The sequence below is a fragment of the Mustela erminea genome, chromosome 12, assembly GCF_009829155.1.
Source record: "Mustela erminea isolate mMusErm1 chromosome 12, mMusErm1.Pri, whole genome shotgun sequence".
Taxonomy (NCBI): domain Eukaryota; kingdom Metazoa; phylum Chordata; class Mammalia; order Carnivora; family Mustelidae; genus Mustela; species Mustela erminea.
Window position 1 is genome coordinate 69160372 of NC_045625.1, and position 13461 is coordinate 69173832.

Sequence of the window (13461 nt, forward strand, 5' to 3'; positions counted from 1 at the left end):
AGGACCAGTACAAGGGGAGGAGGCCATTGCAGACCTGACAAGGGAGGGGCCACCTGAAGCCTGCTATCCCTTCACAATGCCCCACTTTTATGACCTGACAGTGTACTCAGTAGCCTTCACCCCAATATCTGTTCCTATGGCTACCCCCACCCCATGGCTATGACAGACTGCAGTGAATCCTGCAATTGCATAAAACCTGCTCTAAGAGGCAATAGGATCAAGGGGGAAAACTGGTCACCTTCTTAAAATAGAGATCAGCTTCTGGGCCTCCTCCACTTCCCGTTGGTACCATCTGCCATCTGGGGAAACAGGAGGCTGAGTTATATAGTGAAAGCAGAAACATAGGTATTAATCCAGGAGTCCCCTTATAGGACAGCCTTGGGATGTTGGACTCTGAAAGCCCCTACAATCAATAGATGAGGGCAAATGGCCAATGATGTGAAGCTGGTTAGTAATCTAGCTTCCTGTATAAAGTACTTTCATGTAAATTATCCATGTGATGATCAGACCACCTCTGTGAAGCAGAGAGGTCAGGGAAGACTCCTGAAGGTCCATGATGTCAGAGAGCTTTCACAAAGTCAGGAGACAGAAGTTCTGACTCTTGTCATCTCACACGGCCACCTAGTGGGAAGCACTCGTTGTCCAGATCCATCACTGCTTCATGCTCAATAATGGTCAGAGCAGGGATCTGAGAAGGGTTTTGCACTCTGGCTACATTTCCATGAGCCTCTCCTCTGAGCGAATGTATCTAGCAGCTCGCATCCTCAGAGCTCATGGACCGGGCCCTCATGGAGAGGACAGCAAGGATCAGCCTTGGAGAGAGCTCAGGTGGAATAGGCAGAACCTTACCTTCCAGTGTCCCTCCTTTCCTCCTCCTCTTGGCTCTGCCCTGACGCTAGAAGAAAAATGAACAGAATGAGGGGGGTTGGGACCCATGTCTTACTCTTCTCTCAGAAATGGAAACGTCCTTTATGCAAGAATTCTAGGACTTTAGTAGAACTTTGTGTTCCTTGCTTTTTTCAGTTTTAAAGATGATAAGATGTTGTCAATATTTACTCTTTAGCAAATCCAGGGGACGACTTTGTCTAGGAGGTCCACACTTGGTATTCCCAATCAGAAGTCCTTTGTTCATTGAGGACATAGAAAAGGAAGCCCAACAGTCACACCTGTGCTGCCTCAGGTAGGACCCTGTATCCTAGGTCACAGCTCCGACCTCACTGTCTTCTCAGAGGCTGAGCAGTGTTCTCCTGATCAGCTCAGCATGAAGGAAGGCTTGATCAAGTGATGCTGGACATGGGAATGTGACTTGATATGGTCGAGTGCTGGGAAACTTTGTTCTCTTACACAGACCCCATCCTCTCAAAATAACCCAATCCAGGACTACAGAATCCCTGAGTTTGGGATTTTATCCAAGAACCACCACCATACCCAGATAGACTGTAGTTTCAATTAGAACTCCTAGTCCTTTCTTAACACTTACCCCTGCCAGGCCTCTTTTCCTAGAGGAGTGAATGTTTGTTCTCTTAAGACTTCCCATTTTAGGTGTTTCTCCCACTCTACCAAACTCCTTTTAAAACCTGGGATTAGGGCTCCTGGATGGCTCAGTTGGTTAAGTGTCTGCCTTGGGGTCAGGTCAGGGTTCCAGGGTCTTGGGATCTAGCCCCACATTGCACTCCCTGTTTCGCTCTCCCTCTGCCCCTCTACCCCACTTGTGCTCTCTTCCTTTGCCTTAAATAAAATCTAAAAAAAAAAAAAAAAAGAAGAATATTTGGGATTAGAAATGGAAACCGTAATAATCTATGTTGAGTTCCCCCCCTCTCCAAGGTTTTCTTACCTTTTGGGTAGTTTTGCTTTTCCAATTTGGAAATGGAATCCCCACCAGGTAGCACAGGAACAGAAGGAGCAATCCCAACCCACACAGGAAGGTGAAGTTGGGATCAATCTCCCAACATGTTGAGCCAGAGCTCAGACATGGTTTGGTATCACTATGCAGAAATGAGAGAACATTCCAGTGTTGGAAATCCATAGTCTAAATCACAAGACAGCCTATACTGTGCACACGCTGAATATATATCCTCCCCAGGCTTACATCACAGAGCACTGTCACAAAGAGTTTCTGAGGGTGAGGGAGGGGACAGTTGAACAAGGTGTGTCCAGAGCCCCTCTCCACCTACTGGCTCAGAAGACCCCTCCATCCTTCTGGTCCTTCAGGTCTGCCATCCTATTTTCCTACTCCTTTTCATCACTTATGAAACTTATGAAATTTTCTGTCGTTCCATGTATAATTCATATGTTACCTGGGTCCCTCTTCACTGTTTGAGAACTTGGCTTTGGTCTTACCAGGTCTGTGCCTTGAAAGTCTGCAAGGCTACCTGGAGTTTTTGCTTGTACCCTGACATTTACACTCAGGATCACATAGGTCCTCAGATCCAGCTTTCATATACAGTGTGTTTGCCTGGGACACCTGGGTGGCTCAGTCGGCTAAGTAATCGCCCTCAGCTCAGGTCATGATCTGAGGGTTCTGGGATCAAGCTCCACATCTGGCTCCTTGCTCCACGGGGAGCCTGATTCCCCCACTCCCACTGCCTGCAGCTCCCCTGATTGTGTGCTCTCTGTCAAATAAATAAAACCTTTAGAAGAAAATGTGTTTGGCTTCCATGAACCCAGATAGAGACCTTAACGTTCTTTCACATTCACTTAGTTCCGTACATGTTGCACAGCACGTTTCAGTTTTTGTTTCATTCGGCCTTTAGTATCTTCCGTCAGAGAGGCTGACTCAATTAAACTCAATAATGCATTATTCAATAATCCCAAACTAAAGTCAATGTAGAATGACTGTAAATAATTAAACCTTCAAATAGTCTTGGAGGTAACTGTGTAGCACTCGTATTCCTAAAGTTAGTGAAGCTAAACTGCATAAAAGGTTTGGGGACAAGCTAACACACACACACATACACACACACACCCTTTGACAAAACAATCCAGTATATTTCATATTGAAGAATAAAGTGTTTTCTCCTTTTATTTCAGTATTTCATAAAATATTGACCCCAGGTCTTCTTACTCCACCTAAAATACTGTGTTCTGTACATCAACACCCTAATAGTTGTATAAGTTCCTTCTCAGTGAGTTGCAGCCCTGTAACAAATGCCATAGACCGGGTGGTTTAAACGACACACATATATTTTTCATAGTTCGGGAGGACGGGAATTCCAAGGTCAAGGCACAGAAGATTCAGTGTCTGTTGACACCTTCCTCCTGGTTCACACGCAGGTGCATCTTCTCCCTACATCCTGATGTGGCAGAAAAAGTGGGTGAGAGGTTTCTGGCATCTCTATTCTAAGGACACTAAACTCATTTATGAGGGCCCCACCCTCATGACCTAATCACCTCCCAAAGTCCCCATCTCCTAATACCATCACATTAGGATTAGGGTTTCATCATATGAATTTGGGGAGGAGCACAAACATATAGTTCATAAACTCCCCAAAGGCCGGGATAGGTTACAGGCTGCTAAGTAAGCTACTGATCCCCTCCTGTGGTGGCAGGGTGGGACCCAGGAGTGTCACAGCCTTCCTGCAGAATGTAGTCTTGAAGATCCTCACCTGATTGCCCTTGTGGGCCTTGTATATCCTTTCCTAGGAGCGCCTTGCAGGAAAAGCGGTTGAGAAGCTCCACCCTAGATTATCATCCCCACGTATGTTTGAAAATCAACTGCCTGTGACAGTTTTTCCATGTTCCTTTTTGTCAGGTTTAAATAATCCCACTCTTCCTCCATCTTCTTTTATCTTCACGGCAGCTGTCCTCTGAACTGCCTCCTAACTTCTCATGTCTTTCTTAAACTGGAATGCCCTTTATTTGACACCCCTGGCCTAGCATTATGAACTTGGTCATCTGTGAAAGGGTAGGACAGCCTTCACCCTGGCCCAGCAGAGTCTCCTTTCAGTTCTGCAGGAACAGGTCACCTGCCTGGAAGATCAGACCTGCCCAGAGGCACCACTTCTTCCTCATCCTGACATGCAGTCTCAGCCACATTTTCATTTAATAAATAGTTACTTTTGGAAGCCGAGAGATGCCTAGTTCAGAGCCCTCAGTGAGACTTAATTTTGATGAGGAGAAGGGGGAGTAGTAGGAGAATAATGTTAATTATTGTATGTTAATGCCAATTTTAATGTGAATAGAGAAAGAGAGTCTTGTACTGTACTGAATACATCCTGTTTCCCAGTCACCTCCATGCTATGAAAAATGGCAATACTTAAGATACAGCAGAGAGCAATAAAAGTCATCTTCTCCAATCTGAAGCAGGTATCATGGTCTTATTAAAAATTTTCTGGGCGCCTGGGTGGCTCAGTGGGTTAAGCCGCTGCCTTCGGCTCAGGTCATGATCTCAGGGTCCTGGGATCGAGTCCCGCATCGGGCTCTCTGCTCAGCAGGGAGCCTGCTTCCCTCTCTCTCTCTCTCTGCCTGCCTCTCCGTCTACTTGTGATTTCTCTCTGTCAAATAAATAAACAAAATCTTAAAAAAAAAAATTTCTATACTACAGAGGATGATGCTATAATAATGGGAGATTTTCTATGAAGTGAATATTGGCATCCTAAACTAAGTCAGACCTTTCAGTCCACTCTAGAGTGTCTAGAGCCCTGAAGCTTGGCTTTGACACAGTGTTTCTATTTTCATGTCAATGCTCTACTCCACTGTGCTCTAAGAATAAAGTGTAAGTATAAAAATGATGGCTGGTAGCCCTCCTTTGAAAATTGTTTTCAAGGTGCAGCAATCCAATTTCAGATTAATTGTAGCATAGCATAACAAGAGGCCCAAGGATGAGGATGTACCTTATCCAAAAGTTGCCAGTCACTTGTGCGACCTTGAATATATTCCTTAACTTTTTGGGATCTCAGCATTTCCAACTAAGTTGGAAGTAATTGTAGAGGCCACTTTCAGGCAATCAACTCGAACAATGGAAACGTGAGTCAGGCCGAAGGGCCCACAGTGACACACTGGCTGAGTTCGAACAAGCCCAGTGGGTGGCCCAAATCAAAATATCCTTAAGCCCTAGCTGATCAATAGGGTACTTACACCCGGACACAGGTACCAAAAAAGGAAAATTCTGTATGTTCCCATACCTCCTCACCTCCCCCCTATAACAACAGCCTGCCCCAGTCTCTGTTCTGCTGTCCTGCCTGCTGCTCCCTTGCAGTGTGCTCAAGGTGTATTCTATCTCCTTTGTTCTGCCTTAGGTGATTTCTTTTACCACTCATGCCCTATAGGCTTCCACCAGATCGGCTCACCTCACATTTGGGGACCCCCATCCAATCAGGAGACCCCATAGTAATTAGGCTTGTAAATACCTTTAGTGCTACACTGGAATCAAAAGATTGGTTGTGGTTCCTACTTTAAGGTAGCTCTGCTGTTACTGGTCTTCTCACGAAAAGCTGAGAGTCCTGCCTTGATCTTGAATCAGATCCCAAGACTATAATATTTAAAAAGACCTATGGCCCCTAGGGGGCTCAGTTGGTTAAGGTTAAGCATCAGACTCATAATTTCCACTCAGGTCAGGATCTCCTGTGTCTTCAGATCAAGCCCCAGGTGGGGCTCCCTGAATGGCGGGGAGGCTGCTTGAGATTCTCTCCCTCTCTCTGCCTCTCCCCCTACTTCCATGCACATGTGCACACTCTCTCTTCCCAATGGGTGAATAAATCTTGAATGAATGAATAAATGAATAAACCTGTCCAAAAGGACTATACTTATACCTGTGGTGAACACAGCATAATGGAAAAACTTGTCCAATCACTGAGTTGTACATCTGAAACTAAGGCAATATTGTGTATCAACTATATGCAAATAAAAAACAAAAATGACATAAATACTGTAAAAAGTAAAAAGAACTGTTCACTCATGTGAAGAAAGCATCTTCCTTATAAATCAACTTTAGTTTAGGTAACTGGATGTGTCAAAAGAAAAGTAGTAAATTGAGGCTTTTCTTCCCTTTCTTCTGAAAAAAAAACTTGGGAGATACCCAAACCTCTGAATGCAGTCCCAGAAACTGGTTTGGAGATCAGCATAATTAGAAAGGAGAAAAATGAAGGAAAGAAAAGTTAAAGGGATGTAGGGGAAAAAGGTAGAAAACCTGAAAACAAAACAATCTATTTCATATCACTCAGAGTGTGGTCCTTGGCCTAGTCACATTGGCATCACCCAAGAACTGTTCTAGAGTACAGAATCTCAGACATCCCCTGATCTGTTGTAGGGATGGTATTGGTGCATGGATCCTTTTCATCTGCCAATGTGCCCATCCTTTAGCTGCCGCAAGTGCTTGCGGTTCACTGTCGCTCTCGACCCGCAAGAACGACCCGTAGGCGAGGTGAGTGGCAAACTTCTTTATTCACAATCTTCAGCCGGGGATCCCCGACCCAGTCTAAGACCCCCAAGTATATATCCACCAAGTGCGAACTATATCCAATCAGAGTATACCACGACTAACAAAACTACCAATCAGAAGGACTATCTATGTGCATGCATCGTGCTCGTGAGCACGTACGTGACTCCATAGGTTTTCTTTGTTCTACAGATCATGCGCCTTTCCCTTGACTCCTGGTATCTATCAAACGTCACCCGCGAATGCACTCACAGTCCTTGGGTTAATCTCTCACTCCTCCCACTCCTCAGGCCTCGCTTAGTACGTGACTCCCTGCATCTGCTCGCATTCCTTAGGCAAACTATCTACAGCCTTGGCCTCTCATGCCTTGCTTAGTACGTGACTCCTTGCTCCTGCTGCATGGCTCTCCACAGTTCACAACTCCCAGCTGGCCCTTTATCTAGAGAGTTACCCCTGGCCAAACAGGAGCTTCCGCACTTGGAAAGGTTACATAGTACCCACCCAACAAACTTCAGTTAACAGTTGACTGGTACCAAGGGATGAAAGCCTGGTTCCTCATCTTACAGTGAGTTACTTAGTGCAGGGTGTGTTCCAAAACTTCCTCCTGGGTTCAGACTAAAGCTCGTCTTTGATCGAGACCATTATTCATGATTTTATGGCCAGCTCTGTCAGGCACTGTTCACTCCTTTTCTCCTAAGAATACTCCTCTAGTGACTTGAATAAGAACCCCCATGTCACGCTCCACTTTTAAGAAACTCAACCTAAGTTGGTTTGTCCTAGAAATAGATCTGAGAAGCAGATGCTAAGGATAGAATTTTGTAGTTAGATCTAACTTGCCACCTGGATCACGAGTGGTAGGTGATGTACTGATAGTCTTTGGGACGCTGTAACAGGCAACTACTAAGACTTTCACTTGAGGGGAATGGGATGAGATGCAGGTGGAGGGGATGCACTAACTGGCACAATTTCTTAGGCACTGGAGAGATATGGGCAAGTAGCAACTCTAAACACTGTGAAACTGAGTGGCTGTTGCTAAGTACAATTGACTTAGTGAAAAAGAAAATGACAGGTTCAGACCTCTTAATAATTCAAAGTAAAGTGTGAGTGTCAGAGGCCTCCTTGGTAGCTTTTGAAAAGATTCTCATCACCCGAAGCCAGAGGGTGGAAATGGTTGTAGACAGAGAACTTAAGTGTGATATTGGCAGAGCTTTGAAGAATTCTTGGCCTCAGCAAATCTCCAATGACATTACAGGACCTAGAGAGGGAGAGTAGACACATACGTTGATAGCCATAATAATGGCGATAATAACTAAATGATAACTAAATGATAAACAGTTACGCCCATTATTTTTTCCCCAAGGGAAACTGGGGTTTAAAGGAATTAAGTAACTTGTCCAAATTTGCATAATTAATGAATGGCACTGTGAGACCCCACACCCAAGTCATATAGCTGCACATCATATGTCGTATTTTCCCCAACAGAAAACTGGTTTTTTTTTTAAAATATTTTATTTATTTATTTGACAGAGATCACAAGTAGGCAGAGAGGCAGGCAGAGAGAGAGGAGGAAGCAGGCTCCCTACAGAGCAGAGAGCCTGACGCGAGGCTCTATCCCAGGACCCTGAGATCCTGACCTGAGCCGAAGGCAGAGGCTTTAACCCTCTGAGCCACCCAGGCGCCCCCAGAAAACTGGTTTTAATCTTTCATTTGCAACAGAAGTAGATAAGGATACCCTAATTCCTAATTTTATGGAAGTTTGCCTTATGCGAGGGGAGGGGTTGGGTGTCATGGGATGCATCGGAGGACAAGGACACAAAACCAGCACTTTAGACTCCAGCCCCTGTACCTGTCTAGTGAGCCTTTCATTTCCTTTATTTTTTTTTTTTAAGATTTTATTTATTTGACAGAGATCACAAGCAGGCAGAGAGGCAGGCAGAGAGAGAGGAAGGGAAGCAGGCTCCCTGCCAAGCAGAAAGCCAGGACCCTGGGATCATGACCTGAGCCAAAGGCAGAGGCTTTAACCCACTGAGCCACCCAGGTGCCCCAAGCTTTTCATTTCTTAAGAATGTCCTTTTTCCTTTAGAAGAGGGAAAAAGGAGTAAAAGGCAAACAATGCCATTCTTGCTGCTAGGAATGCACCCCTTTCTATGGGCACCTACTGCTGGCTTTCATGCAAATCAAGCAAAGGCATTCTGAAATGCTTGTTTGCTTCCTTGGAGAAGCCAGGCACGGAACCTGTGGTGGTTTCTGGAAGTAAGACTCTAGAAGAGAAGACCCTGGAAGTGATTTTTGTCTCATGAGCTTGAAGGGTTGTAAACTGACTCTCCAAGGTGACTTTCGACATTAAACAACAAAAAAAGAGATTAATAACAAAGAATATAAATAATACAGATAATAAAATGTTAAAATGTAGTTACTGTCATATCTGAGTAGATGTTTATATTACAAGCCCTTCCCTGTTATGAAAGCTGAAGCTGTTCTTGCTCTTGCAAAAATTTGACAATGATTTTTCAAATAGCTTTTCGATTAGAAACCTCTTTATTCTATGTCTTGATTTTGATACTTAAAAATACTTAAATGAAAGCTGCAAAAACATTTGAGCTTTATTTGAACTCTGGTCATAGAAATCTTGCTTATATTATCTTTAATGCTTTTTAAAATAACTCTCATGATCAGATCAATCTATGAAATTCTAGGTTAAGACTAAACTTGTTTAAATACTTAGAGCTCATGATAGTTAACGAAGTAGATGTGGGGGGCAGTGTAGACAGACCTCTATCTCTAGGAAAGTAAGACTTGGGCAAAGGACAATGTGATTTGAATTGCGTAGGTGTGTGCCTTCTTTGTAACAGCAAATTTCAGTGAAGTGTCCTTTCCTCTCAGCTACTCAGTTAAATATGACACTAATGTTTCCCCATATAGAAACACCAACTCCTGATCTGCTAGCTAGGAAAGGGGCAGCTGAGTGTGCCCATTTATGAAAAGCCCCTACTAAATTCTTTTTACTTAAACTCTACAGGTATCCCGATGTGAGTGAAAACCGACAGATTACAATGCAGGAATCCACGTGTTGGCAAGAAGCTGCCGCCAGCTCAAATATCTAGACCTCAGCTCTACAGGAATAAGCAGAAGAGGGTAGGGAAATGCAATTGTCCTTTTTTATCCAGTTGCTTTACAAAAATGAATCATGAGTTAATTATCCACTTCAGTTCGTCATTTTAAGGGCACCTTAAATGCAGCCTATAATGTAGACCATGAGATGGTAGGCCAAAAGGAATCTGAATCTGCTTATGACATTCCTGGGCCCCAACCAAGTCAAGGGATGTGACAAAATGCCTATTTCGGTGACTCTTAATATTTGATCACAGTTAATAACAGATAGATGATATTCTATCATTGTGGTAGTGAGCTCCCAAACTAGCCCCTGAGGATTCCCAGCTCCTAGAATTCATACCCTGTGTAGGTCCTTCCAACACTGTATTAGCATTGATCTCGGAGACCAACAGAACACAGCAGAAGTGATAGCATCTCACATCTGAGACTAGGTGATAAAAGACTGAGCCTTCCATCTAGGGCAGCTTTCTTCTTTCTCTCTCTTTCTCTCTTGCTCATTATTTCTTGTGGGAGAGCCAGCAGTTACATCATAAGGACACTCAGGCAATCTGGGAAGAAGTCCACACGGTGAGGAACTAAATTATCTGGGCAACAGCCAGAAAGGAACAATAACCATGTGAGTGAGCTTGGAAGGAAATCTTCCCACAGCCAAGCCTGTGGATGAGACTCAACCCTCCCAACAGTCTGACTACAATCTCATGAGGCACCTTGAGCCAGAACCACTCAACTAAATTGTACTTGGATTCCTGAGGCAGAGAAACAGAGATATTATGTGATTATTATTTTAAGCTAAGTTGGGGGGTAACTTGGTATACACCATGTAACTAAAACTCATGAAGAAGAGTTCAGAGCTGGCATTATTTTCACTTTCTGAGTAAGACACTGATGACAGCTGTTGCCTAAACCCATATATCACATCTGGTTGCTTTTATAGCTTATATCTTAACAAATATATTCTTGAGCTCTGAATGAGCCATCTCGTAAAAAAATGATTTTAAGGGATTAATTGTACTTCATTCCATCTCTCATAAGACCTAACACATTTACTACACCACAGGGTCATTAGTGGGTTAGCTCCAAATCAGGGTTGGTTACTTAAAATATCTTCTTTGCCAAAGATACCTGAAAACATTTAAAAAAAATAAAAACAATAAAATAAACATAGAGGGGATATTGGTTTGGAATGTGTACAAATAGGAAGGGTCACAGAAACTTTAATAATTACTGTCTGAAGTTTTGCAACATTGTAAAGGATGCTTAAATTAATTCGTCTCATGAAAATAAAGATTTTATATCTATAAAATAATTTAGAATAATCAAACTTACGGAGATTCAACTTTTTTTTAAAGATTTTATTTATTTACTTGACAGAGAGAGATCACAAGAAGGTAGAGAGGCAGGTAGAGAGAGAGAGAGGTAAGCAGGCTCCCTGCTGAGCAGAGACCCTGATGTGGGACTCGATCCCAGGACCCTGAGATCATGACCTGAGCCGAAGGGAGCGGCTTAACCCACTGAGCCACCCAGGTGCCCCCAATCAACTTTTTAATGATTATAAGAAGTCAACAGATTCTCTAGCTTCTAGATATTATTACTATCACTATTTTTAGTTGGCAGGGAAGTTGGAGGGCAGGGTAATGGTTTCCTGGAAGCATTTTATTTTCCTGGAAACATCAAATAATGTTCTTGTACCTATTTGCTCTTACGGGTACATATCTTTAAAATTTTTCAGACAAACGATTGCTTTGTGGTTAAGTCTTTACTCCTTAGAATCACAAGAGCTGACTATTCTGGGAATAGATGCAACAAACTCCTGCCACCGAGTTTAATTGGCATACTTTAAATAGATAATAAATTCAAAATAATTAGGTGAGCTGTTTGCAGTAAGGGATAGAAAACAATATCTCAGACAAGTATTTCCTTCAAGGTACTTATCACCTAATTTAAGAAAAGTCTCTCTCTCTCTCACACACACACATGCAAAAATCTAAATAGCATACACATCCTTTAAGAGGGGGTGACTTCTGGAGAATGGTTTAACCTCAGATAATCCTTGAAGGATTGGCAGGATTCAGGTGGGCAGAGGAGAGGAAAAGAAAGTCTAGGCAAGAACAAATTCTTTCACATTGTGATTTTTTAAAAAAAGAGGTTATATTTGCCAAAAGCTTTCTTACAAATCACTTAATATACTTAAATATGAATCATCCCATAAATATAGTCTTGTTTGTCACTTTTCCATCTAAACTTACGCCATATTCTCCTAATGAAACATTAATTTTCAAAACTATTATTCTGATGTTTGCTTGATATCCCATTACATAAATATGATATACTTAATTTAAAAATTATCTTATTGTTGGGCATAGAGACTGCTTCTGATTTTTTTTATAAAAAATAACATAGTAAAAAATATCCTCGTATGCAAATATTTGCATCTTTGATTATTTCATTCATAGAAAGCCCTAAAAAATAGAATTACTAGTTCAAAAAATTAGGAAATTAACATTTTTAAGGCTTTCAAATTAATATTGCTGAAGTGTTCTCGGAAAGGCTGTACAGTGCATTCTTCCAACAGCAGTGTTTGGACCTGCCTGCCTTGCCTCGCCAGTGGAGACCTCAGTGCTCTGGTACATACAGAACCAATGTTATGGACAGCGTATCTTATTTTGATTTGTTTTGATGATGCTTCTTGACATTAAATGTTTTTAATATATTTATTTTAAGATTTTTATTTATTTGAGAGAGGAGACCACAAGCAGGGGGAGCAGCAGAGGAAGGGGGGAAAGCAGTCTCCCCCTTTTTAAATGGTATTTTGCATTATTTATTTCTGTGTTGGGGGGTTTCCCTTGTATTATTGAAACATATATCTTGGGGGGTGCGTGGGTGGCTCAGTCAGCTAAGCGGATGCTTTCTGCCCAGGGTTGTGATCTTGGGGACCTGGGACTGAGACCTGTTTAGGCTTCCTGCTCACTGGGGAGCCTGCTTCTACCTTTTACTCTGCCCCTCTCCCTACTCATGCTCTGTCTCTCTCTCTCTCAAAAAAATAAAATCTTAGGGGGGCCTGCGGGCTCAGATGGTTGGGCAACTGCCTTCGGTTTGGGTCATGGTCCCAGGATCCTGGGATCGAGCCCCACATCGGGCTCCCTGCTTGGTGGGGAGTCTGCTTCTCTCTCCCCCTCTGCTGCTCTACCTGCTTGTGTCTTTCACTCTGTCTGTCAAATAGATAAGTAAAATCTTTAAAAAAAATGAATAAAATCTTTAAAAAAAGAAACATACATATGTGTAGCTCCATAGGTTAGGAAATATTCTTTTATAGATATTATGGTATTAATGATCAGTTTTTTAAAAATGTTGTTAAATATTTGTTCCAGGGTACCATTTCATGAAAAGTTTTCCAGGTGATTCTCAGGTTTTCTTGATACACTGAATACATTTTAAAGTAGAATACATGAATATGTATAAAACATACATACTTTACAATGTGTTACAATGATAAATACATACTGTCCTATTTTTCTAGAGCTAAGTTGCTTGATTTACTTATTTTTTTTTATTGGAGTTTAACTGATAACTAACATTATATGAGTTTCAGGCATACAACATAAAAATTCAGTATTTGTATATACTGCAAAATTATCACCACAATAAGTCTAGTTAACATCTGTTGAATTTAAAATCTCTGATTAAAGATAATATATGAGACAATCATTTATCAGTTTGAGAGAAGCACACACAAAGCCCTTTTTATCGAATTCATTTGTTTTGCGGTGGTATTTTAGGGTGTGACCCCCCTGTTGGTCTGTGAAAAATATAAAGGTTATACTTGGTTTCCTCCTGTGGAACTGCATATATATACTAGATGCAGGGTCTGGAAATGGGTCCGAATGGAAATAAGAGGGGCATGTAAAATAGACATGAATTCAAACTACCCTGGTGTTTTCCATTCATTTACAACAGTATTTACCACAGATCTA